The 22,593-nt window shown below is 42.3% G+C and overlaps 1 long non-coding RNA gene and 1 pseudogene across 1 annotated transcript in view; both read left to right on the top strand.

Annotated features, from left to right (window-relative positions):
• LOC142092059 (uncharacterized) overlaps positions 1-22,593 on the top strand; it is a 79,954-nt gene that overhangs the window by 49,321 nt on the left and 8,040 nt on the right. The window lies entirely within an intron of this gene.
• On the top strand, positions 11,177-12,125 carry LOC142091648 (olfactory receptor 4D1-like; annotated as a pseudogene).

Genomic DNA, 22,593 nt, shown 5'->3' with positions numbered 1-22,593 from the left:
TACCAACTAGGAAGAAAATTATCTCTATCCCAGTCGAAACCAGGACATGCGGCTGGATCCACTCTTAGTCCCAGACTTGGTCAATGGTTTATGTCTAAGGGATTATAGTGTCTAGCAGCAGTCTAAGGTTCATTCAGTTTTAAGATGGATCACAAGATTGTGACAGCAATTAATCATTGACTAATTTAACATTTACAAAGTGAGTTAGTAGAATTTACTACAATCACAACAGTGGTTTAACTACAGATTCGAGATGGTAATATTTATACTACATTTGCTATTGGGTATCTCCATCAATTCACACACACACGACACAGACACAAAGACAGATAAATATACAACAGGTATACCTGTTAAAAATTCCCTTTGAGTCCAGGGAAATATTCATGTCAAATGTCTTTGGCATTTCTCAATGGGAGAGGGGTTGAGCCTCGAGGAGTGTTTCAGCCCAGGTCCCATGGCAGTTGGCGATGGTCCTCTGAATATCCAAACTTGAGAGTTCATGAGCTCTGAGAGGCATTCCACTCAGAGGGAGATACTGGGCGCAGCCCGCTGTGGTCCAGGAGAACTCAAAGGGTCTCACTTGGGACAGCTGTTTATAGGTTCGCAAGATGATTGACTTTAGTCATCCATAAACTTCCATCCTGGCCACAGTCTAAGGTGGTAGTTACTAAAACTCTCAAGATTTCAGAACAATGGTACTGTTCCATTCAAGTTACGACTCAGATAAGGATGTCAGGGGATGACGAATTATCCCCAGTCTCGTTCCCCACCTGGGCCAGGCAGCAGAAGTTCCTGGTATGGCCAGTGCTGTTCCCCCACCTCAGCCATGCCAGAGTTCTTGGTACGGTCAAGGGACGCTTCACCGCCCAACTCATTACACAAAGGCCAAGGTTTAACGGGAGTTTCTGAGATTATAGAGTGGCCCAAAAGAGAGCGGGGGGGGGCAGGGGGGGTGGGAAATGCACTGCCACAATGGCATCAGCAGCTACCCACAGCTTCATAATATCTGGCATAGTTATCAGGATCCTAATCTGAAGCCATCAAACTAAGTATGGCAGGGAACAAGGTTTTGGCTGGTAAGGAAAACGGCCCTTTGGCAGAAACTCAGAGAGGATAAGGAAATAGATGGAAAGATGGGGCGGGTATGGGTATTCCTGGAGCCATGAGCTCCCCAGGTGGACTGGAAAAATTGGGTGGAGAACATTGTAACCACTCTAAGCATAAGAACTGATGTAAGGCAGGGACTGTAGTGGGGTGAGGTATAGTCCCAGCGTCTTCATGCAAGAATGACTATGTGGATGTTTTGCAAGGGGTTAATTCAGAAACAAGGTATTTTAAAGCATCAGCCATCAGCCAGGCCAAGCTACAAGTCAAAGATGAATGAGAGGTAGAGGTTGGGAGGATTCTCACTTTAAAGAACCTGTGAATCTCTGAACAGAGCTCAAGGCATGGGGAATTATATACTCTCCACCAGTACCTAGTAGAGGGAATAACAGTGCCTTCCTCTCTGATTCTGCCAGAGCCACAGACACCTGCGATGGTAAAGAAGGTCTATACTATAATCTGCCTGCCCCTGCCTCAGTCCAGCCTCTCCTGCATGGGTGTAGTGACTATGATAATACTTTGATCGCTGCCATTTACAGCTAGATTACAGTTGCTTCTCTTCAGGGTCTCCTACAACTATAGAGCTAGATCCCCATGTAAGAAGGTCAGGACAGATTCTCCCTGCAGGTCAACAAGTTAATGTGACTGAACAGATTCAGCTCACTCAGATCCTACCCCCTCCACTATGGAGAGAAAGGCTATCTACTAGGAGCTAGGTTCCACCCCATGACAGTGGAATGACTTTTTGTACTGTCTGGTTAAGCTGGAGAAAACCACCAGGTAATATGATAACAAGTATCAATCCAAATTATGGCACACTTTATAGAGAAGTCTGAGCCCAAGTTGGACACATGGAGAAGCCAACAAATTGTGGTGTTACAAGTTGTCAGAGTATTACATAGAATTTATTGATGGGAGCATGGCATGGCCCAAATTAGAGAACAGAGCAGCACTCACTCTTAGTCAGTCAATGCTTCCAGGGGATCGAGGCTTGGGTACAACTATTGACTGACTCTCCCAGATTAATAGAATCAGGGGGCTACTAACCGTGGGGCAGACGGCCTGCTCCCCATATTGCTGAGAGTCGTCTTCAAAGGTCTGGGGAGCACTGGAATGGATCATTAACTCATGAACAAATAAGACATCTTAACAAAGGGTGACATTTCTTCGGAGGACATACTTATCTCTGTTTCAACTGTAGCTTTGAAAGGATCATTTAACTCCAATCCAAGAAATCATGCAGTCACCAGGAAGAAAAATCAAGAAGCGTGGCCAACAGTACACTTTGGTAAATCTGTGCCACCGCTCTCCCCCAGGTTTTATAGAGAGCTGGATTAAAAAAAATGCAGTGCATTTTATTTTGCTAGGCAGGTAGACTATTAAGGATGTTGGAGTCTGCAAACAAAGCAGAGGCCAGTATGTGCATTAAATAACCCAGATTCCCATTATGGATGTCTGCCAGAGAAGGGTTAGTACTGTAATGTATGTTACCATACATACAAACTTCATATTAAGAATCTGGAGGTCCAGGGCTAATTTCCTAGAAGGGCACGTAAAAACTTTGTGTTAGATGCTGGATCTACCTTAAATTTGACTACAGACTCCCCCTTCAGGCAATGGATCTGTAATTTTCCTTGGGCAGGGGGGAGGGGGAGGGAGGAAGGGAGAGCAGGAGGACATGGAATAGAAGAAAGGCTGCAGCTGCAGATTGGAAGAAAAGAGGAACGCGTTGCAGTAGGACCTAACCCTTGGATAAAGAGAATTAACTACAACTTTATTGGCTGTCCAACCTTGGAGGACTCTTGTATAGAACTGTGCAATTAACAATTTGGGATTCCTAGCTTGGGGTGAGGGATAGGGGGAGATCAACAATCTGATAGTACAGGGAACAGAATGGGCAGCAGGACGGATTATGGGTAGGAGTAGGAGTTGTGCTTATGGAGTATGACTATTGGAGCGTTGGAGTCAGGATTCCCTGGATGGAGGTCAGGGAATGCACACTGGCCTGGTTAAGGCAGAGGGTTTGCTGTTCCCAGTGCAGAAACAATACCTAATTCCCTGAGTGGCCAGAGAAGACATTCCAATACTACCGACATCTTAGTATAAAAGGGCCCTCTCCCGGCCACATTGGTGATATCTTACCTGAAATTAATAGAGACTAGCTCTCATCACTGGTGGTTCAGTGTCCTGAGTCTTCAAAATGAATTTTGCTCAATTCTTCTGCTAAAGGGCCATAACCCCAAGAAAACAGTTTTTACATGGCAAGGAGACCTGATTAGTAGAGGAGGGGAAATAGGATTGAGTATGTTGATGACCTCTTGATTATGGCTGAGGCTACAAAAGAATGCTAGATATAAACAGAACGAACCCACCAGACCCTGAGAGAAGCTATTTTAAAAATCACTGCAGCAAAAGTACAGCTTGTTCAACAGGATGTTGAGAATTTGGCAACTGCATTCATAATCAATGGAGATACAGTACTTCTTTGCAAAGTGAGTCATCTGTGGTCAATTATGCATCTGGAGATAGCTAATAGTCTCTATATTGTCAGTGTGCATTTGAAGATAGCTATGTTAATTTCTAAAGGCCTTTTCTCTCCAACCTAAAGATGTATACCTTACTGTGAAAGCTGATCAGACCTTGCTTCCAAGAGGAAGATTCAAGACACTCTTATAGACATATGAAAAACTACCATTAAAAAACAAAATCCCAATTATTACTATGGAGTTGGTTAAGGCTAGAAAGAGTAGGTGCAAGGTTCATCCCATCACCTTTAGATAACAAGAACAAAAAAAAAAACTCGCAACAATGAAAGAGTTTTAAAAACCTGTGAGCAACAGGGTAGTTGCCTGGAGTTAAGATCCACGTCTTCCTCTGTCCTCTTCCATTCTATGCCATTAGTTTAAGGTGATGGACGGCATATTGTACACTTAAATTGAAAAGCCAAAACTTTTCATTTGCTGCAGCTCTTCTCTCAGAAGAAAAAAAATGAGTTTAAAAAAAAGAATATCATTTTTTTTGCCCCCAGTCCCTATTATTAAGAATCCACTCCCATCATAAGTAGATCAGCTTCAGGTGGAATTTGCTGGGGCCGAATCACAGCAACTTTCTTATTCTCTGGAATATCTCTCTCCTGAGCTAGGGGCCTAGACCAACCGGTTCACCCTTTTAAGCCAGGGGATTGGGTTTATGTCAAAGTTTTTGCAGGTCAACCGCTGGAAGAAAAGTGGAAGGGACCATTCCAGGTGTTGCTGACGACCTTTACTGCAATCAAGATCAAGGAGCAGACACCCTGGATACACCACACTCGTGTGAAGAAAGCTCCACCTGGAGAATGGAATTCTGAGAGGACAGGACCATTACAATTGAAACTCTCTCGAATGCAGTAAATTACGCATGGGATTTTGATGTATTATACACTGATACTAGCTTTTGAATAAGAAATGAAAACACTAAGAGACTTGATATTCCTTTGTTGCTTTTGGATAGAATTACTCCATGAGGGGTCAGGGAATCCATGGAAAGGAAACCTACATATAGACTTGTTACAAAGAACTGTCCAGATTGCTAATAAGTCAGAATGTTGGGCCTGTACTCATTTTCCGGAGCACTCGAAGAGGGGAGTTCCTTTAATTGGAATCCCTATACCAGCTAGTATATCTTGGAACACTCTGTGGGTAAACACTTCTTTTAACATAAGTAGGGAAATGAAAGAACACGAATGATTAATTGAGACCCCAACTCCAGAACAAAAATATTGTACCTATGTACAACGGTGTAACCCCTCCAAAGGAATGGACAAAATCAGATGCCTAACAAAGACTGATTTTGTTGGAAATTATTCTAATTGTAATAAGACTATAAATATTGGTGGCTTAAGACTTGTTGAATCTTTTGAATGGCCGGTACCCAGCGGAAGAGGTTGGTATTGGTTTTGTGGAAAGAAGGCCTGTAAGGTCTTGCCACCAAATTGGTCAGGGATATGCGTTTTGGGAGCAGTAGTACCACACACTACTATGATTGAGAAATTAGAATCTAAATGTGGCTAAGAACATACCTTCGAAGAAGTAAGAGAAGTGGAAATAACCCATTAGTAGAGAGACCCACTGGGTTCCATTCTTTTGCACGATGATTTATCCCATGCTGAGGGGTTGGTGAACTAGAGAAAGCTATAGTAAACATATCTGCTATGATTGAGAAAATTGGGAACGAAACCTATGATGCTATAAAGGCCTTGCAAGAAGAGGTGTCTGAATTGGCAGAAATAACCCTTCAGAATAGAATGGCTTTGGACATGACGTTAACCTCTCAAGGAGGAGTATGCACAATGCTAAACACAAGCTGTTGTGTATACGTAGATCAAAGTGGTAGAATTTCTACTGATCTAGAGGAAATCTGGAAACAAATAAAAATACTTCATGAAATACAGAAGGATGACATTTCAGATGGATTAGGGGAAACATTCAAATGGTTAACTTCATGGACTCCCGACCTTAGTCAATGGGTGAAAAAGCTGTTAGGTATTCTTATGATTCTTATATTAGGCTTTGTTTGCATATATGTAATAATACAGTGGTTTTGGAAATGTTGTTCTGTAATTGGAAACCAAAGTTCTGAGAGAGTGAGACTAATATAAGAACTACAGTGAAGTTCACCTTCTATGGTCTCAAAGGAGTTTAATTTATTGAGGGATAGAGCTTTAACTATATACCCTCAATAGAAAAGGGGGGATTGATAGGGAGCAATATTGTAAGTCTCAAATTGGTGTAGTGGATATAGTTTGTTAAAATTTGTTTAAAGTTAGGTAACTAATAGGTGTTGTGTTTGTAGGTATGTAGATAAATTGTGTATCTTGAAAGCATTGTTAGGCTCCAGTAAGCAGTAACCATGGAAAGAGAACAACCTTATAAGGAAGGAAAGGAACAGTGAAGAGACATGAGATTCCTTGGTTCAAATGATGCAGATGGGTTAGGAATGCTTCATGAATAGATAGGCCGGACATTCAATTGATAAAAGAGCCTTGAAACTTTGTACTTTACGTTAATTAGATAGAGAAGCTAACCTGTAGGGTTGATAGGGAAGGTATACTGGAATGAGCTAGCTTGTTACAAGTGAAAAACATTTAAACCAAGCCAAGGGACAGACGGAGCATGCGTGAAGACTGAGTTCAACCAGAGGGCACTGTGATGAAGACTATTGACGACCACCAGAGTGATGCAGTAGGTACAGTCTGTTACAGTACCTCTTATTCCATACTGCTTGCTTCTTTAATTCTAAACAATGAAGACTTGTTGCTTAGGAGTTAGGTAACTAGCAGGTATTGTGTTTGCAGGTGTGTGGTATTGTTAGACCCTGGTAATGATTAACCTTGAAATTAAGAACCATAAATGAACATGGTCCAGACATGGCTCGGAGACAAACCTCGACCTTATAAGGAAAGAAAGGAACGGGTTCAAGAAGAGTTCACTACCCTACCGACCACCAGAGACCACTCGAGACCCTCAAGAAGACCCTAAAGACTTTAGTGCGCATGTGTCTAGGATGATGTAATATTATAATTAGTTCTCGGAAATTTAAGGAATATGTAAAAAAGAATCTTAAAATATGTATGAGAAGCATAGATATAAGCAAAAAGGTGATTAGACCAAGTGTGCTTGACTTGTGGCAAGTCCACCGAGCACCCAGGCCTGAATAAAACACTATCTCTCCTGAGCGTGTGGAATTGGTTAACTGCACGCCGGGCACGAATCCGCTTTTTGGACTACAGTTTTTGGCGATCCAGGTGGGACTGCTGTGAAGCCTTGCCTGCATCGACTTGCCGCCTCTCGATGGGGAGACCCTGCTCTCCGGACTCCAGCGCACACCGACCTTTTGATCGGGGACTCCGTGAGTATCCTCCTCAACCAGAGCAGGTGAGCGACTCAACGGTGCAATGCTAAGGTAAATGAGATATTGTTCTGGGGTATAAAATTGTGCATGCATTTGGTAAGGAATTGTGGCCAAAGGTAAAAAGGTATATTCATATGCAGTTGACAGTGACGACTGGAGTATATGAAATTGTGGCCAAGGGTAAAAAGGTATATTCATATACATTTGACAGTGACGACTGGAGTATATGAAATCATGGTTTAGAATGTTCTTTTTGGGCAAAAATATGGGAACTCAATAGTCTAAAGTAACACCTTGCTCTCCCCTTGGATGCATCATAAAAGATTGGGGAAAATTTGGAGGAGATCCTTTGAGAAAGGAGAAATTAATTGAATATTGTACTAAATGGTGGCCAATGTATAAATTGGAAGATGAGGAAAAATGGCCAGAATTGGGAACTCTACAATATAATAGTATCTTGCAACTGATGTTATTTTGTAGACGACAGGGTAAATGGGATGAGGTCCCTTATGTGGACTTGTTTTTTAGCTTGAGAAATGATCATGAGATTCGGAAGAAATGTAAACTTTTAGACTCAGATTGTAATGTAATGATGATGATGATGGAGGACAAGGAACCAAAAGCACATTGTTGTTCTGCTTGTAGTCTAGGAAAACAGTGTTTAAAACTAGGAGAAGAGGAAGAAGATACACAGATGTTGGTGGCACCGAGTAGAAATGAAAGTTCTGAAATTGGAGCAAGGGGAAGTAATCCATTTAGTCCAATAGCTGGCAGAACTAGGACCCAGCAAGGGTCTGTATTGTTAGCACCCCTTCGTCAGGCTGCGGGCCCAAGGGGGAACCCGTATTTGTGAAAGTACCTTTTACAACTTCTGACTTAATGAATTGGAAAGAACTAGCAGGGTCATATAGAGAAAATCCTGAAAAGATGTATAGATCCTTTAGGACAATTATTGAAAATCATAATCCCGATTGGCAAGATATTCAAATTCTTTTAAATAATTTGTTTACTCCTGAAGAAAAGAGAGTAGTATTGGAAAAAGCTAATACGGAAAACGAAAGAATAAATGCAAGAGAAGGTCCTGCTCATTTTATGCCAACACAGGACCCAAATTGGAATCCTAATAGTAATGATGGGAAATTAATGATAAAACAGTATCAACAATTGATTTTATATGGGGTGAAAAATGGAATATCCCTTCCAAAGAATTTGGCAAAATTAACCCAGACAATTCAAGGGAAAACAGAAGACCCATCCACCGTCTATGAACGCTTATGTGAGGCAGCCAGAAAATGGACGGATTTAGACCCTGAAAGTGATGAGAACAGGGCAATATTCACTACTTTGTTTGTTGGACAAGCAGCCCCTGATATTTGAAAGAAATTGCAGAAAGTGGATGGCATTACAGGGATGACTATATCGTAGTTGATTGAGATTACCTATAAAGTATATAATAATAGAGAAGAAGAAGAAAAGAAAAACCAGGAGAAAGAAAAAAAAAAAGATAGGAAGCAGAAAGCTGCTATTCTGGCAGCTGCTTTTGTGAATGCTCAAGGATGTGCTGAAGGTAGGGGAAGAAGATATTTGAAAGGTAGAGGCAGAGGGTATTTAAGGGGCAAAGGTAGAGGATGTGGAAATATATTTAGACAGTCTGCTCCAGTAGGGATCAATCAATGTGCTGCATGTAAGAAACAAGGACACTGGAAAAACGAGTGTCCAGAAAATAGAAAAGTTAATCAGCCATGACAGATTCCACCTGGAGCTGATCTGCTTATGATGGGAGAGGAATCTGAATGATGGGGACCGGGGGTAAAAGAAGATATTTTCCCAGCCGAGCCCCTGGTTCCAGTAAAGCTGGGAGATGAAGTAGTCAATTTTTTAGTGGACACTGGAGCAAAATATTCTGTTATAAATACATGTAAAGGACCAATGAGTAAATTTAATGTATCTATTGTTGGGGTCACGGGAAAGAAAGAGGTAAGGCCTTTGTTGAAACCTTTAAAATGTAAAATTGGAGGAAAAACATTGATGCATGAATTTTTATATATAACAGAATGCACCATGCGTCTCTTAGGACGGGATTTATTGAATAAATTGGGAGCACAAATTAACTTTAAAAAAGGAAAAATCCAAGTTTATTTTCCTGAAGCTAATGCCTGGCAAGCCCAAGTTTATTTATTACAGACAAACACAGATGAATCTGAAGAAATTCCAGAAGAGATTAAAGATGCAGTTTACCCTTTTGTTTGGGCAACAGAGAAACCAGGAAGAGCGAAAAATGTGGAACCGGTAAAAGTTGAATTGAAAACAGGAGTTCGACCGGTAAGAAAGAAACAATATCCTATTAGTATAGAAGCCAGAAAAGGTTTGGAACCAATAATAAATAACTTTCTCAAATACGGACTTTTAAGAGAATGTCAATCTGATTACAATACTCCTGTCCTTCCAGTGAAAAAGCCACATAACCAAGGATATAGGTTGGTTCAAGATTTAAGAGCAATAAATCAGTTAGTGGTGGACATTCATCCAGCAGTCCCTAATCCATATACGCTGCTAATCAATGAATCAAATGCATATTTCTCAGTTATAGATCTGAAAGATGCTTTCTTTTGTGTACCTCTGGAAGAAAACAGTCAAAAGATTTTTGCCTTTGAATGGGAAGATCTGTCGACTGGGAGGAGAACTCAGCTCTGCTGGACGGTGCTGCCACGAGGGTTTAAAGATAGCCCAACCATCTTTGGAGCAGCCCTGACCAAGGAATTGGAACAGTGGTCCGGTAAGGAAGAACAAAACACTCTCCTTCAGTATGTTGATGACATCCTATTGGGAGCAGATTGGGAGCACGCCGGGCACGAATCCGGTTTTTGGACAACGAAAGACCACCAAAGAGCACAAGGGCACATGTCAGGGACATTTGCATATGTTAATGAATTCCGGGAAATAACATGAATATTTAGATTATTTATCGGAAATGTAATGAATATGTATACTCTAATTGCATTTAACCCCTATGGTTACGTGATTTTCGGATTGTTCCTAAGACAAATCTCACATTTATTACTCACACTTTTAGCAATCAATAATATTTTAGTCCCTATTGCATATCGTTTTACTGACTCGACCATTGCTTCTGCTCCAATATATGTCTCAACATGGCTTGTGAGCATCAATTTCTTCATGATTTCGGGAGTTACTATACATTGTCCATGTGAAGTAATCCATCAGTAAATAATTCTTCATCCGGAGTCTGGAGAGGGACATCTTTCTAAACTTTGTCAGATTACTATCAGCATATTTTTCCAGACTGTCTAGATCCCTCTAGACTTGCCTGACAGAGTACCAGTTGCTCCCCTTGGCTTGATATTGTACATGAACTTTTCAAGGGTGCATTCTCTTTCATAACTTAGGTCAACAATAAAGTGTAAGAATCCTGAACATATCCTTTCCTCCCCGGGGGGGGCTGATTGCCTGGCCTTAGATACAATTTACAGGTAGTGCAGCTGAGTGTTGTCCCTCCTTCCCTTTGGCAACCTTGGCATGAATTTTCCCATACAGCTCTGCAGCCAGGCTTCAGCAAGGTCTGACCTTCCCCTTGGGAATTGCTGTTTAGACTCTTCCTCTGGTCTTCCCTCAGCTACAGTTTCAGCTGCATCCGAATCCTGCCTATGTCTACTGTCCTGGACCATGATCCACAGACTGAATTCTTGTAAAAGCTGTGGCATAGTAATGCCAAAAAAACGGCAGCTGACAGTAACTTGCAATCCTGTCCAATAACACAGTTCTACTCACAGTAAGGAAGTTCCAGGCTAACAGTCTGGGTCAGTCAAGAGTGTAACAGCTGATCCAAAATCAGACTGCATTGAAAGGAGATGAAAATCAATTGCACAAGAATTTAGGGAAGATTCTAGGGAGGAAGGGGGTCTCTGATCAAAAGGCCAACATCTGTCTCATTTTAAATCTTTGAATTCATCTTCTTCACTGCTCAGCTTCCCTCTAAACAGAAAGGGAAACTTGGACTTGTTTCCCTCATGGGAGCAGGATGGAGAACTATGGTAGGTGAAGAATCTCTCTGATTTAAGAAGAATTGGACTGCATCGTTTGTTAATAGTACTGAAGAGCTCATTTCCTTCAGCCTTTTCTTAATATTTTTCCTTTTACAGGCATGTTTGGATGGTAATGAATGGAGCCACGGAACATAAATAACACTGTGATGGAGTTTGTCCGCTTGGGCTTCAACCGTAATCCTGAGAGTCAGCAGCTCCTCTTTGTGTACTTTTTAATTATCTATTTAATGACCTGCCTGGGAAACATCACCATCCTTATCACTGAGTACCACTTGCACACACGCATGTACTTCTTCCTGGCCAAATTAGGAGTCGTAGATGTCACGTACTCAACAGTAACTATTCCAGTTCTGCTATCAGGTCTCCTCTCCAGCACAAAACTATTCCTTTCAATGAGTGTTTCCTTCAGATGTTTTTCTTTCACTTCATCGGTGGTGCTCACATCTTCGTTCTCACAGCAATGGCAGCTGGTAGTTATGTGGCCATGCATAAACCCTTGCAATGCTTGACAATCATGAATCGTGAGGTGTGTGTAGGGGTAGTAGCAGTGTCGTGGGGAGGTGGATTTGTTTACTCCATAGTACAGATTGCTCTGCTTCTCCCTTTACCTTACTGTGATCAAAACACCCTCGACAGTTTCTGCTGTGATGTCCCACAAGTACTAAAATTGGCTTGCACTGACACCTACCTGACAAAGCTGCTGATGGTCTCCAGTTGTGGGTTGCTCCTCATAATAATATTTATCTTGCTGCTCATTTCATACACTGTTATCTTAGTCAAGATAAAGAAGCAAGTCACTGAAAAGAAGCACAAAGCTTTGTCTACCTGCATAGCCCAAATAACGGTGATAAGCTTCATATTCATTCCAGGGATATTCATCTATGTTCAGCCTTTCAAGAAATTTGCCCTGGTCAAGGTGGCCTCCATCTTTTTCACTGTCATTGTCCCAATTCTGAACCAAATGATCTATAGCTTGAGAAATGATGAGATGAAAAAGCCATCAGGAGACTGGTCTGTAAGGATTCTGCTCTCCTGGTGGAAAAGAAAGGCTTAACTTCCTTCTGAAGAATCACCCCTTTTTGCTGCAACTATTCTACCATATCACTGTAGATATATATGGATTTTCTAGGAAGATATTAACAGATGTGTTTCATATGATTAGAACTTGATGTAGATCTTTAACCTTGAGCTACTCATCCTAGGTCCTTTTATAGTAGGTGCAGTTGTCAATACAGTTAAGTGGAGTCTGGTGCTGGGGTCATCTCATTCCAGCATAGACATCTAAAAGAGGCAAGTAAAATCACTCCTCCCTCCCTCTCCCCTTAAGTCAATTATTCGTATTGGCTATAAAGGTATCTTGCATTTTTTTTCATTGGTATAATTTACTTTTCCATGTGTTGATATTTCTAATGCTGAGGGATTGATTACAGAAAAAGTGAAATAGAACTGTATCATCTTTGTTAGATTAAAAAGAAGTCTTCTGTGGTACAAGGTAAATGTGCAAATCAATGACTTTTCTAATCAATCACAATTTTCCTTGAGTAATCTGGCTATGCTCTTTGTAGCTTCACTCAAAAGTCTGATATCACAAGGGATTTCTTTCAGGTTTGAAAATGTATCCATTTTCACGTACTTCCTCCCTTGCTTATTGATTTTTTTTTTATATTAGATGGAGAAAGAGACCATTATACCTAGGCAAAATGGTGCTTATAAAACTAGAGATGTTTTATCCTTCCCATGGATGGACTCCATTTGTTTGAAATTATTTATTTTAGAGAGACGTATATATTTTCTTCCTCTTCAATTCCTTTCCTTTTCTTATAAGAATTTAATAGATCATGATAAAATTATTGCCAGAGAAAGCTAAGTTATGTTAATATAATGGCCTCCTATCACTGTCTTGAAATCCTTGATTCATATATTGGATTATCCCATCATATTTGGCTGTCTCTATTTAGATAACCAGGAACTGTTTGATTTCCATAAGCATATTGTGACTGACTGACTGACCAGTTTCTGTTTGTACTTTTTCCTAATATAAGACATACGGAAAGGGAAGGCGTATTGGTATTGGACAGAAAGTCTCGGTCTCATCTGCTCTAAGTTTGTCTGGTTTACTCCTTTAGAAAAGGAGTATCTGGATGATATGGACTGCTGTGTAAGGAGGAGATGATTCTTCCCCTTGGAGCTATTGTGAACGCTGTGAGGACACACGCTTCCAAACAGCACAGTGGTGCAAGCAATGGAGAGACAATGGAGAGTTACAGCAAAGAGATAGAAGTCTGTAGTTCCCTGACAGACTTCTGTCTGGAAAGTGTGGGATTCAGATAGCCAGGTGTGGTGGCTTGACCCAGCTGGCAGGTAAGCCCCCCACCCAGTCCTTAATCACTTCCCCTCCAGCAGGATGAGGGAGAGAATCTGGAAGGCAAAAGTAAGAAAAAGCTGTGTATGGAGACAACAATAGTTTAATAAGCAAAGGAAAGAGGAAGAAGAAAGAAAAAAATAAACAAAACAAGTGATGCAAAGGCACTCACTACCTTCCGCAAGCAGACTGATGCCCAGCCAGTCCCCAAGAAACGGCTACCTGCCCTATCCAATTCATCCTCATTAACCCCCTTCCCCATCCTTTGGTGTATACACAGATATCATTCTTTTAGTCTATGGGTCACCCGTATCCATAAAATGTCCATAAAATGTCAATTGAGCTAATAATGTCCATGAATTGGGTTCTGTCTTTTTTGGTGGTCACTTAGGAAAGAGGTGGTGTTGAGTTATTTGGCACCAAAGCCAGCTCAAGTTGGGTGTCTGCTGTACTTGCTCAGCTTCTTGTGAGGCTCCTTCTCTGTTGGTTCATGTGTTTCCTGCTGTAGTACTTCCTGTAACATTAAACTCCAATCACGGGTTACAACAATTTAAAGGTATATGCATTGCAATCTCCATCCATTGCCCCTTTGGACCAGGCTATAGGGTTTAACACTGCATTGAACTCTACCTCTTGCCCCTGCTCTGGTGCGGGCCTATCCATGGGCCATAGACCCTTCAGGGCTATACCTGCTCTGGTGGGTGCTTATCCATGGGTCACAGTCCCTCTGGAGAGTGTTTACACAGCATCAAGGCTTTTTCTGTTTCTCGTGCTGCACTGCCAGCAAGTAGGCTGGGGGTAGGTAAAAAGGGGAACACAACTAGGTCAGCTGATTTAAACTGACCAAAGGGATATTACATGCTTCAGCGTGAGCTTTTCAACAGGCCACGGTTGCTTTGGGGTGTGCCTGCTCCGGTGTAGACCTATCCACACATCACAGTCCCTTCAACTCCAGCTTACATTGGAGTTCCATCTTTTCCAGTACAGTAGCACAGGAAAAGCAGCAATGCCATGGCCATCTGCCAGCCCAGGTGCATGGTATCAAAATGTTCCCAGACACAGTAGAATAAGATGATAAGCAGTATAGTAAGTGGCAAAAGCCAAAACCAACCACTAACAAGCCCTATACTCTAATTCACAGCAAAGCAAGCAAGCCCCATAGCAAGCACAGGAGCCTGCCAATTAACAGCTAAACATCTATAAAAGCAATAAATTCAGTCTAGCACACTCCACTCATGTCTGATTTTATCTCGAACCCCTCATGCCACATGCTAAGTACCAAAAAGAACTGTGGTGGCCCCTTTTTTTTTTTCAAGATAAAGACAACTTAATAAGTGAAGCAAAGCTGCACACACAAGCAAAGAAATTCATTCACTTCTTCTCATAGGCATGCAGATGTTTAGCCACTTCCTGGAAAGCAGAGCCTCAATAGTCGTTATGGTTACCTGGGAAGAGAAACGCCATAACTCCAAACATCCTGTCCCCTTCCTCACCCTTTCTCTGAGTTTGTATTGCTGAGCACAACATCATATGGCATGGAATATCCCTTTGGTCAGTTTAGGTCAGCTGATCTAGTTGTGTTCCCCTTGTTGCTTATCCCCAGCCTACTTGCTGGCAGGGCAGCGTGAGAAACAGAAAAAGCCTTGACGCTGTGTAAACACTGTTCAATAACAGCTAAAACATCGGTGTGTTATCAACACTATTTTAGTCACCTATCCAAAATACAGCACCATATGGGCTGCGATAATAAAATTTAACTCCATCCCAGCCAGACCCTGTGTGGTCAATAAAGGTGGCATTGAGAAATTGGTCTAGAAAAAAAAGGGTCCAGTACAAAAGACTCCTGTGCAGAGTTTATTGCAACTAAGCAAATCACTTCATTTGTTGAAATCCACCCTGAAATCACGGAAAAAACCTCCATGAATACAATCGGTAGGAGAGAGTTATTTGTAAAACTTTGTTATTTTTATTTCACCTTATGCAGTCCCTTGAAAGCTTTCTAAATCTAATTATATGTGTTACTAGTTATTCTAATTTATATTTCAAACAAACCTCAATGGGACTTGAAAATATTTTGTGAAGCTCCTTATAAAGTAACACGTCTATGAGCATCCACCAAAACACTTTGGCTGACTTTGGGCTCCACCACATCAACCATCATTGAGATCCTATAAAGGATATCAAAACATCTGATTTCAAGCATCCAGATGAAATTGTCTGTATCTGAGTTAGCAATGTAAGCTACTGTTATTATTACTTGAGGTGTGTCTCTTTTGATACTGGAAAAATGGTTTCAAGGAAATATATACGAGATATTTCAAAATATGAAAAAACATACATAATTTGCAAAATCTAGCTTGTATGAGAATGAAAAATCATGCAATTGATTTTTACATAGTGTGCAGAAAGGAGTAGTTGATCCAAATAAAGAACGGTTTATTAGGGAAGGGAACATCCCATTCAATTTGACAATTACAAAATCTTTCATATGAATTAGTTCCTTTATAATGGGACAAGCATTTTTAGGATGCAGTTAATTTCATCCTAATGTGGGCTTCAAAATCCTAAATAAACCCTTATAGATTATGTCTCTCTTCATTGATTAAAAAAGGAATGTCTGGGGACAACAAGGAAAAGCTTCAAAGGGATTTCCTAAAAAGACCACACATAAGAAGAAATTACTGATGGATCAGGGTTTCAGAAATAGTCTCCCATACATACGCTGAGTTGTCAGTTGGCTCCCTTTATCCATGGGTGTTAGTGAGCTTACAACTACTTGTAATTCCAGTATGAGGTACAGGCTTGTTCTGTGTCTGTTTTGTTATTGGTCAATGTTGAGAATAAGAGAAAGAAGACTGAGGGTGTAAACAAGGCTGTTTCGTTAGGCTGTGGTGGAGGGAACCTGAATAATATCCTGACCTGGCTACTTCCAGAGCCATCACAGGCTACTGCAGGACAGTGACCAGCAGTCAGAGGCTCATCTTCACAGACAGGTAGGAGCACAGATGCTCGATGGCAGGTGAGGTACCCCAATAACCCAATCAGAGAAATGGACTCCCTGTCCCATCTCCTTCCTGGGTTATCAGAGGAGAGCAGTTAGTCATGTTGTCCAATTATGAAACTCATCAAGATAAGTCAATAGGAAGGCTCTCCAAATCACCTTCCAAACTGATGGTGGTTACTGCTTTGTAAAGGACTTATTAAGGGATGTTAAAGGGAGGAACCAAAGGTAGGGAAAGGAAAGAGGGAAGTTGGACTGGTTAGGATCAGGCATGTGAAAATGGAGATATACGGGGATAAAAGGGACTAGTTGAGTGTAAATAAGTGTACACTTGCCTGGCATGCCCTGTGCCTGATCAGTGCAGTCTCTCCTGCCTTCTCATTAAATTCCATTTCCAACTCTTCTCCCAGGTGAGGGACATTCTGTTCTGTGTGAATGTGTGTGTATGGAGGCCTAAGTGCTAGCACTTGGAGTCAGACCACAGATCACAAAGGCTCATATGTATGTGATGCCAGTGAGTGAACTGAGTAAGGGTATGCATGTCAGTGCAAGATCACTGGTGAATATCTTGTTGGACTTGCTGGTGAGTATGTTTAGTGCCTTGGGAAGCAGTATGTGCACGTACCTCTGAGTGATACCACAGGAGAAGTTGGCTACTGGAGGGACCTGGGGGGTTAGGTAGGCTACTGGAGAGAGCATGGGGTTTGTGGGCTGACTGAGATGCATTTGTGTGTGTGCATATGTGTGAGGCAGCTGAGGAGAGTGAAGATCCAGGGGGTCAGCTACTGGATGGAGTAAGGCTAATTCCTAGAGGGATTCACAGTGTGCGTGTGTACGCACCTGTGTGTGTTTTCGTGTGTTGTGGTGTGTGAGAGGGGGTCTGTATCCACAGCTGGAGAGCGGTTGCACGCCTCATGGGTTCGTATGTTCAAGTGCCAGCAATGGGGGAGATAGAGTTTCCAGAGCAAGTTACTGAACAGACTGAGCATCTCAGCCAGTTACTGGAGGGATATATATTGTATGTATATATGTATATATTTCCTACTAACAGATCTTTATCCTGTTCAGCCAGAGAGGGGAACAGGATAAGGCGATTGATTCTTTCTGTGTTTGTGTAAGTGCTGAATGTGTCTGTCTGTGTTGATCTGTGTAGCTAGCCATGTGTGTTTGTGTATATTTGTGTATGTGTGCTGCATACATGTGTCTCTGTGTGTGTGTACCTACTGGGAATGATGCTCAGCCTTGCTACTGGTTTTGCCTGGGATTATGGAGCTGGCAGTCCTTAGCATAGATCATGCTTACTGTGGAAGCAGCTAGACAGTCTTAGGATACAGGCTTTAGTCACGTTGTCAGAGTCCACAGCTATTGCAGAAAGAGCAAAGGGAGAAGCATAAACAACAATCATGGTTTGGCAGACCTGAAAGATAATTACTTTTGCCTCGGTCTTCACCGGCAAGTGCTTGAGCCTCACCACCCAAGCCACAGAAGGCAAAGGAGGAGACTGGGAGAATGAAGAGCCGCCCACTGTAGGAGAAGATCAGGTTCGAGACCTGATCTAAGGAACCTGAAGGTGCACAAGTCCATGGGACCTGATGAGATCCATCCGTGGGTCCTGAGGAAACTGGCAGATGAAGTTGCTAAGCCACTATCCATCATATTTGAGAAGTCATGGCAGTCTGGTGAAGTTCCCACTGACTGGAAAAGGGGAAACATAACCCCCATTTTCAAAAAGGGAAAAAAGGAAGACCCAGGGAACTACAGGCCAGTCAGTCTCACCTCTGTGCCTGGGAAGATCATGGAACAGAACCTCCTGAAAGCTCTGCTAAGGCTCATGGAGGACAGGGAGGTGATTCGAGACAGCCAGCATGGCTTCACCAAGGGCAAGTCCTGCCTGAGCAACCTAGTGGCCTTCTATGATGGAGTGACTACTTCAGTGGACATGGGAAGGGCTACAGATGTTGTCTATCTGGACCTCTGTAAGGCCTTTGACACGGTGACAAGTGGTGTCCCACAGGGGTTTATACTGGGACCGGTACTGTTTAACATCTTCATCAATGACATAGGCAGTGGGATCAAGTGCACCCTCAGCAAGTTTGCAGATGACACCAAGCTGAGTGGTGCAGTTGACACGCCTGAGGGACGGGATGCCATCCAGAGGGACCTGGACAAGGTCAAGAAGTGGGCCCGTGTGAACCTCATGAAGTTCAACAAGGCCAAGTGCAAGATCCTGCACCTGGGTCGGGGCAACCCCTGGTATCAACACAGGCTGGGGGATGAAGGGATTGAGAGCAGCCCTGCTGAGAAGGACTTGGGGGTACTGGTGGATGAAAAGCTGGACATGAGCTGACAATGTACACTCGCAGCCCAGAAAGCCAACCGTATCCTGGGCTGCATCAAAAGAAGCATGGCCAGCAGGTCAAGGGAGGTCATTCTGCCCCTCTACTCTGCTCTGGTGAGGCCCCACCTGGAGTACTGTGTCGAGCTCTGGAACTCTTAGCACAAGAAAGACATGGACCTGTTGGAGCGGGTCCAGAGGAGGGCCATGAAAATGATCAGGGGAATAGAATGCCACTCCTGCGAAGAAAGGCTGAGAGAGTTGGGGTTATTCAGCCTGGAGAAGAGAAGGCTTTGGGGAGACCTTATTGCAGCCTTTCAGTACTTAAAGGGGGCTTATAAGAAAGATGGCAGCAAACTTTTTAGCAGGCCCTGTTTTGACAGAACAAGGAGGAATGGTTTTAAACTAAAAGAAGGTAGATTTAGACTAGATAAAAGGAAGACATTTTTTACACTGAGGGTGGTGAAACACTGGAATGTGTTGCCCAGAGAGGTGGTAAATTCCCCATCCCTGGAAATATTCAAGGTCAGGTTGGACGGGGCCCTGAGCAACCTGGTCTAGTTGAAGATGTCCCTGCTTTTTGCAGGGGGGTTGGACTAGATGACCTTTAAAAGTCACTTCCAACCCAAAGTATTCTATGATTCTATGATTCTACTATTACAAATACAGAGGAGTAGCATGCAGGTTGTATGTCACAGAAGAGTTGGTTGTGCTGGTGATTTTGGGACCATGGTTTACAGGTTAGCAAGCAAAAACACATTTACAATGGAGGTAAATGAATAAAGGCAAATGAATTTTGCATCACTAGAAGCATCTTATTTGCACTTACCACAAGGTCCTTAAATGCAAATAATTTTTCTGAATATTATGAGGCAGTGGACGACTTCTGCTATAGCAGAACATGACCACCTGAAAGGGATTTCCGGGACAGCTAACCCTTCTGCAGAGCAGGAAATTATGTCCTCACAAGTTCAGTATGCGGATGTCTCCCCAGAGGAGCCAGCTACCACTTTTCACAGCACTCCATTGTCACCTGAAAGCCCAGTTTACTCCTATCAAATGCCACAAAGGAGATGGAGTGGTGGCAGCCAATTGTGGCTTATACTGAACACGTGTGGCAGTGGGAATGGTCCAGAAGTTCAAGGCTAGGCAATATGTAGAAGAGTACAGATTTCTTAATTTGGACCAGGTACTACTACATGAAGTTTGTGTAACATTTGTGCAGGTAGTAGATCAACTCTCTGAGCACTTACGCCAGCTTTTAGAATGTGGTGATTATACTCAGCCCTGGCTTGAATCTGTCAGCGTGCAGACTCTTTATATTCTTCCACTATTCATTTAAGCAATACGAATGCAAATGGGTTTTTTAGAATGGGTCAGTAATCTCCTATAAATAGAAGAGCTGTGTTTTGATCAGAATTTTCATCTTGCTAGCAGTACAGCGTAAAGTAGACAGAACCCTGCAGTCAGTCCCTTATTTTTAAGTTTTAGACAAAAAACGGTGCTATTTAGACGTTCTAAACAATAGGAACAATAACTTCTGTTTTTGCTAGGAGTTTCATACAGCTTTACATCAGTAGAGGGATTTCACAGATGCAGAACTATTAAGCAGTGCAAAAGATCAATATGAAAAACTGGATGGATTTGTGCACAGGAAAGCCAGGCTGAGCAAGATCCCATTGTCTGAGGATCTGCTACATGTTAATATATCTGTCATCCTCCTAACTGAGGGGAAAAAAGACTGGGTGATTTTTGAGCCAAGTGACAATCACAGATATGTAAAAAAGACCTACTTCTTCACTTTATGTGATGAACGTTATTACGGTATTAAGAATGTCAGGAAGATATTTAGGGCCTGAAACTTTTGTGAGCTTTGTCTGACATCGTACAATCATGTTCACAGCTGGAAATACTGATGATGGCTCTGGTGGCACGTGGCTGTGCAATTATCATGGGCAAGAATATAAGGCGCTCTCACTACAGATTGACGTGCAAGTCTGGGGAATATTTATAGAGACACAAGGCCTTGACTATAAAAAACAGAATGGTTGGCTATGATTTCATGTGAGACATGAAAAACCTATGTGGAAAAAGATTACAAATGGGAAGGCTAAAAATGCATTATTTGTTACAGAGAAATCCTAAACATAAAGCAGCACAAGTGTGTAATGCCAGTTACCAAAAATCCAGAAACACAGAAGGGTTAAATTTTCTGTGACATGGAATGTATAACAGAAATTGGGACACATGTCCTAGAATTAGCATCAGAAACACTGCAAGGTGGGAAAGAAAAGGGTAGAAAGGAAGCTGAAAGAGAAGGAGTTTGAAAAGGGAGCAGGTCTGAGGGACTTTATTCAGTTGTTTATGGACAGAAAATTTCAGGTGTGCTGGCTGTGCCCCCTCCCAGTTTCTTGTGTATCTCCAGCCTTCTCAGTCGGTAGAGCATGAGAAGCTGAAAAGGCCTTGACTCTGTGTAAGTATTGCTCAGCAATAACGAAAACATCTCTATATTATCAACACTGTTTTCAGCACAAATCCAAAACATAGCCCCATACTAGCTACTATGAACAAAATTAACTCTATCTCAGCCAAAACCAGCACAACTGCCATGAAGAGGGACCTCAACAGCTGGAGAAATGAGCCAACATGACATTCAACAAAAATCCTGTGCCCCAAAAGGAATTGCCCAATGCACCAGTACAGACTTGGGATGAACCAGCTGCAAAACAGCTGTGCAGAGGAGGACCTAGGGGTCCTGATGTACAGCAAGTTGAACATGAACCGGTAGTTTTTCCTTTATGCAAAGGCAGCCAACAGCATCCTGTGTTGCTTTAAGAAGCAAGTTGGCCAGCAGGTTGAAGGAGGTGAGCCTTCCACTCTATTCAGCACAGCTCTCGAGCAGTGTGTCCAGTTCTGGGCTCCAAGTAAGAGCTACAAGAAAGAAGCAGGCTACAAGAAATAAGCGAACATTCAGAAGCAAGTCCAGCTCTAAGACGATTAAGGGCTTGCATCATCTGATATATGAGGAGAGACTGAGAGCTGGGATAGTCTAACCTTGAGTAGGTTCATGGGGGATCTTATGAAAGTATATAAATATCTGACTGGGGAGTAAAGATGGTGCCAGACACTTCATAGTGCTACCCCGGCACAGGACAGGAGGCAATAGGCACAGACTGAAATAAAAGAAATTACACTTACATATAACAAAAAACGTTTTTTTACTCTGAAGGTGATCAAACACTGCAATAGTTTGCCCAGAAATGTTGTGAAGTCTCTGTCCTTGAAGATATTCAAAACTTGACTGAACATGACCATATGAACCCTGGTCTAGTTGACTCTGATTTAAGCAGTGTAAGCAGTTGGACTAGAGGTTCCTTCCAACCACTGCCTTCCAACCTCTCCAGAGGTTCCTTCCAACCACTATTTTCTGATTACATAAATACATGGGGTCACCTTTCAGTATTTGTATTATAAGGCGCAGCAAAAGGCAGACTGTGTAAAGAGAGTGGACTTTGACATCTGAGATATTTCTAAGAAGAAATGGTTTCTTTCTGTTGCTCACTGTTTCTTTCTGTTTTCTTCTGCTGTTCCTTCCTTCTTACTTGTTTCCTCTGCTCTGGCAAGGGTTATCTGTGGACTGCAGTCCCTTAGGGGGATTACCTGCTCTGGTGTGAGTCCTCCAGATGCTGCAGTCCCTTCAAAGTGTACCTGCTCTAGCTTGAGTTCTTCCATGTGCTACAGTCCCTTCAGGGAAGTACCTGCTCCGGTGTGGGTCTTCCATCAGCAGCTGTTCCTTTGGTGATGTACCTGCTCTGGCATGTGCTTATCCATGGCC

This window comes from Calonectris borealis, chromosome 22 (assembly GCF_964195595.1).
Source record: "Calonectris borealis chromosome 22, bCalBor7.hap1.2, whole genome shotgun sequence".
NCBI classification, from domain to species: domain Eukaryota; kingdom Metazoa; phylum Chordata; class Aves; order Procellariiformes; family Procellariidae; genus Calonectris; species Calonectris borealis.
Note: the sequence above shows the minus strand (reverse complement) of the source record. Positions and strands in the feature narration are given on the sequence as shown.